Consider the following 6,398-nt stretch of genomic DNA (forward strand, 5'->3'; position numbering starts at 1 on the left):
ATATATATATATATATATATATATATATATATATATATATATAAGCCAAGTGCTCTAACAGGGAAAATAGCTCAGTGAGGAAAGGAAACAAGGAAAAACAAAATATTTTAAAAACAGCAACAACACCAAAAATAAATAGTTCCTATATAAACGATAAAAACATTAACAAATACCAGAGGAAGAGAAATAAGATAGAATAGTGTGCCCGTGTGTACCAAGCAAGAAGACCATAGTACAGAGGCTATGACACTACATAAGACTAGAGAACAATTGTTTTGGAATGTCCTTCTCCTAGAAGAGCTGCTTACCATAGCTATAGAGTCTCTTCTACCCTTACCAAGAGGAAAGTAGCCACTGAACAATTACAGTGCAGTAGTTAACCTATCGGATGAAGAAGATTTTTACCGTAATTTTAATAAAAACAAGAGGAAGAGAAATAAGATAGAATAGTGTGCCAAAGTGTACCCTCAAGCAAGAGAACTCTAACTCAAAACAGTAGAAGACCATAGTACAGAGGCTATGGCACTACCCAAGACTAGAAAACAATGGTTTGATTTTGGAATGTCCTTCTCCTAGAAGAGCTGCTTACCATAGCTAAAGAATCTCTTCTACCCTTACCAAGAGGAAAGTAGCCACTGAACAATGACAGTGCAGTAGTTAACCTCTTTGCTGAAGATTTTTACCGTAATTTTAATAAAAACAAGAGGAAGAGAAATAAGATAAAATAGTTTGCCCGTGTGTACCCTCAAGCAAGAGAACTCTACCCCAAGACAGTGGAAGACCATAGTACAGAGGCTATGACACAACCATAGACTAGACAGTAATGGTTTGATTTTGGAATGTCCTCCTAGAAGAGCTGCTTACCATAGGTAAAGAGTCTCTTCTACCCTTACCAAGAGGGAAGTAGCCACTGAACAATTAGAGTGCAGTAGTTAACCTAATGGATGAAGAAAAATATGGAAGTTGATAGTTCAATACATACGTTTGCACATAAATGAAAGAGTAATTTCTCATGGATATGGCTATCTCCTTCGCCTTATGGGTGCTATGAAGGTTTCTCTCACTGAGGAGAGTTGAATATTAACTTCAAGGCAAAGATAGCCAGTATTGCGTGAACTTTGGGTGTGTTGCTAGAGGGACGGAAGATGGAGAGGTGGTATTATTATTATTATTATTATTATTTTTATTATTATTAACAATATTATTATCATTACTTTTAATATTATTATTATTATCATTAATATTGTTATCAATATTATTATTATTATTATTATCATCATTATTATTATTATTATTATTATTATTATTATTAGTATTATTATTATTACTTTTATCATTATAATAATAATGATAATAATAATAATTATTATTATTATCATCATCATTATTATTATTATTATTATTATTAGTATTATTATCATTATTATTATCATTACTTTTATCATTATAATAATAATGATAATAATAATAATTATTATTATTATTATCATTATAATTATTATTATTATAATTATTATTATTATCATTATTATTATTAAAATTATTATTATTTTTATTATTATTATTATTATTATTATCATCATCATACAAAGTAGGGTAAAAACTACGGTCGCCTGTATTTCATTGCAATACGCCTGAAAACAATTTTATTAAGAATTTCCGATTATGTTTCTTAACATTGTAAGACCATAGTTCGAAGCACTGATGCGTAGCTTTTCAATTTTTCCTGATGCTTCCGACTGTACTCAACCATAGAGCTTACATTTAAGCATGCGCGCGCGCAAGAGGTATTCGTACGCAATTACGCGAAAGTTATATCTTACTACATTAAAAAAAAAAAAAAAAAAAAAAAAAAAAAAAAAAAAAAAAACGTAATTTTAATCAGAAATTATCCGTAAAAAATATACTTTTTCCCAGCGAAAGGTTCACTTACTATATTTTTAAAAAAGTAATTTTAATCCAGAAATTATCCGTAAAAAACTATACTTTTCCCAGCGAAATGTTCACCTTACTAACTTTAAAAAAAAAAAAAACGTAATTTTAATCGGAAATTATCCGTAAAAAATATACTTTCCCAGCGAAAGGTTCACCTTACAACGCTTTTGAAAAACGTAATTTTAATCGGAAATTATCCGTAAAAAATATATTTTTTCCATCGAAAGGTTCACCTTGCTATACTTTTAAAAAACGTAATTTTAATCGGAAATTGTCAGTAAAAAATATACTTTTCCCAGCGAAAGGTTCACCTTACTACAATTTCAAAAAATGTAATTTAAATCGGAAATTATCCTTAAAAAATATACTGTTCTCACCCGTATTTCATTAAATACAGGCGACCGTAATTTACCTTAGTTTGTTATTATCTTTTACGGGTTGGTGACTGTTAAAGAAAACCTAATTTAATCGGAAATTCTCCGTAAAAAAATATACTGTTCTCACCCGTATTTCAGTAAAATAATGGCGACCGTAATTTTACCTTAGTTTGTTATTATCTTTTACGGTTTTTTTACCGTAATATCACTCCTTTACGTCAATATATATGCTTTTAAAACGGTAAAAATTCTGGAATAAATATTGCCAGGCATTTACCGCTATTTAATTCAAATTTTTAACAGTGCACACTGTTAAAAATTTGCATTAAAATAACGGTAAATGCCTGGCAACATTTATTCTAGGATTTTTACCGTTTTTTAAAACAGATATATTAACGTAAATGACCGATATTGCGGTCACCAACCCGTAAAAGATAATAACAAGGCAAGGTAAAATTACGGTCGCCTGTATTTACTGAAATACGGTTAGAACAGTATAATTTTTACGGAGAATTTCCGATTAAAATTACGATTTTTCTTACAGTGTAGACACAACCTTCGATTTAAAAAAAAAAGGGGGAGAGAGGAGAGAGGAGGAGAGAGAGAGAGAGAGAGAGAGAGAGAGAGAGAGAGAGAGAGAGAGAAAGGTCAACCAACCAAGATGTTATATAGTCATATCTGGTTCAGGTTTCCATGACTAAAGAGAAATCTAATCTACGACCAAGATAGTTCGCCCGGTCAAAGACACGACTCTGTTTTGGAGGTCTTCCATTGACGCTAGTGTACTTTCGACTCATTATGCAGAACAGTGGACCAACACGGTTTCAGCGAGGTCTTGCTGGGGGCTAACGTCAGACAATGTTGCGAATTGCAACGGCTTCAACTAAGCAGCTCTTCTAGGAGAAGGACACACCAAAATCAAACCATTGTCCTCTAGTCTTGAGTAGTGCCATAGCCTCTGTACCATGGACCTCCACTGTCTTGGGTTAGAGTTCTCTGCTTAGTAGAAGAGACTCTTTAGCTATGGTAAGCAGCTCTTCTAGGTGAAAGACACTCCAAAATCAAACCATTGTTCTTTAGTCTTGGTAGTGCCATAGCCTCTGTACCATGGAATCCACTGTCTTGGGTTAGAGTTCTCTTGCTTAGTAGAAGAGACTCTTTAGCTATGGTAAGCAGCTCTTCTAGGAGAAGGACACTCCAAAATCAAACCATTGTTCTCTAGTCTTGAGTAGATGCCCTAGCCTCTGTACCATGGACTTCCACTGTCTTGGGTTAGAGTTCTCTTGCTTGAGGGTACACTCGGGCACACTATTCTATTGTAATTCTCTTGCTCTTGTTTTGTAAAGTATTTATAGTTTATATAGGAAATATTTATTTTAATGTAACTGTTCTTAAATATTTTATTTTTCCTTGTTTCATTCCCTCACTGGGCTATTTTCCCTATGGGGCCCCTGGGCATATAGCATCCTGCTTTTCCAACTAGGGTTGTAGCTAGAAAATTAATAATAATAATAATAATAATAATAATAATAATAATAATAATAATTAGCCAAATCCAAATGTTTCAATCAAATGCTTCAAAAACGTGACAATTCCAATGCTTCAATATCTTGCTAATTTCAAACGCTTCAATGACTTGCCAATTCCAAAAGTTTTAATGACTTGCCAATTCCAAATGCTTCAACTGGCCAATACAAAGGCTCCAATGACTTGCCAATTCCAAAAGTGTTAATGACTTGCCAATTCCAAAAGTTTTAATGACTTGCCAATTCCAAATGCTTCAACTAGCCAATTCAAAAGGCTTCAATGATTTGTCAATTCTAAATGCTTCAATTTCTTGTCAATTCCAAATTCTTCAACTAGACAATTCAAAGGCTTCAATGACTTGACAATTCCAATGCTTCAATGACTTGCCATTTCGAAATGCTTCAATAACTTGTCAATTCCAAGTTCTTTCATAATTTGTTGTTACGACACGAAGTATCCCACCACCATTCAATGTATTACAATGGGCCTGATCTTATCAGCACAAGAAACAATGTATCGTATTACAAGCCTGGAGCGTAGTAGCACAATAGTATTACGCAAGAATGGAGAAGAATCTCCGTAGTAAGAAAAACACGTTTTCATTCACATAAATTCTTAGAAATATAAGGACGTTTTCCTTGCGTACTCACTACAAACATTACGATATATAGTCTCACTTTTCATTCATGTAAAATAATGGAAGTATAAGGACATTTTCTTGCGTATTCCACTACAAACATTACGATACATAACAAAGTCACACCTTTTCATTCATATAAATTAATGGAAGTATAAGGACGTTTTCTCTTGTACTCACTACAAACATTGCGATACATAAAGTCTCACCTTTTCATTCATATAAACTGATGGAAGTATAAGGACGTTTTCTTGTGTACTCACTACAAACATTGCGATACATAGCAAAGTCTCACCTTTTCATTCATATAAACTAATGGAAGTGTAAGGACGTTTTCTCTTGTACTCACTACAAACATTGCGATACATAAAGTCTCACATTTTCATTCATATAAACTAATGGAAGTATAAGGACGTTTTCTTTTGTACTCACTACAAACATTACGATACATAAAGTCTCACCTTTTCATTCATATAAACTAATGGAAGTATAAGGACGTTTTCTTTTGTACTCACTACAAACATTGCGATACATAGCAAAGTCTCACCTTTTCATTCATATAAACTAATGGAAGTATAAGGACGTTTTCTCTTGTACTCACTACAAACATTACGATACATAGTCTCACCTTTTCATTCATATAAACTAATGGAAGTATAAGGACGTTTTCTTTTGTACTCACCACAAACATTACGATACATAAAGTCTCAAAAACCATTTTAGGTCAGCCATTTTTTTATTAGAATTCAAGGAATAATAAATACGCTATTAATATAGTTTAAAATTTCATTAGCATCTCCTCCTACGCCTATTGACGCAAAGGGCCCTCGGTCAGATTTCGCCAGTCGTCTCTATCTTGAGCTTTTAATTCAATACTTCTCCACTCATTATCTCCCACTTCACGCTTCATAGTTCTTAGCCATGTAGGTCTGGATCTTTCAGATCTTCTAGGAATAATAAATACGCTATTAATAGTTTTAAATTCTATCATCATCTCCTCCTACGCCCATTGACGCAAATGGCCTCGGTTAGATTTCACCAGTCGTCTCTATTTTGAGCTTTTAATTCAATACTTCTCTATTCATCCTCTTCTACTTCACGCTTCATAGACCTCAGCCATGTAGGCCTCGGTCTTCCAACTCTTCTAGTGCCTTGTGGAAACCAGTTGAACATTTTAAATCTAGCGGAAAATAATACACGTGACTCATCTGTTGTCAGTTTTTATCACTAAGTGCAAGAACCATATGATTTTTGAGAATATATAACATATCATTACAATCCTTGTTGGACAAGCAGAATACGACAGGGAAAGTAGCCCAGTGAGGAAAGGAAATACGGGAAGAGGAAATAAAGCATATACAAGTAATGAATAAAGAAATATGAAGTTAGAACGTGGTGATAAAAACTGTGACATTACCCTATCAAGCAGGACAATGCCCTAGAGATTGACCATAATACATATGATCAGCACCCAAGCCCCCTATCCATACAAGCTAGGACCAAGGAGGGCCAGACAATGGCTGTTGATGCTGTAGACCTATATACTCCCCCAAACACCCCCAATCCTTAGCTCACAAGGAGGGTGAGGTTGCAGCGACCAAAGAAACTAACGAATTTGAGTGGGACTCGAACCCCAGTCTGGTGTTCACCAGTCTGGGACCTAACCACATCGGCAGTGGAATAGAACCGGCTGCATTTATTGTTGTTAAAAAAAAAAAAAAAAAAAAAAAAAAAAAAAAAAAAAAAAAAACTGCATTTCTTGTCGAAATAAAAAAAGAAAAAAATTAGCTGCAATTGTTTTTGTTGAAAGTAAAAATAAAAACAACGACTGCATTTATTGTTGTTAAAAAAAAAAACCGCTGCATTTGTTGTTGAAAAAAAGCTGCATTTCTTGTCGAAAGAAAAAAAATTGGCTGCAATTG

Source organism: Palaemon carinicauda, chromosome 13 (genome assembly GCF_036898095.1).
Source record: "Palaemon carinicauda isolate YSFRI2023 chromosome 13, ASM3689809v2, whole genome shotgun sequence".
Taxonomy (NCBI): domain Eukaryota; kingdom Metazoa; phylum Arthropoda; class Malacostraca; order Decapoda; family Palaemonidae; genus Palaemon; species Palaemon carinicauda.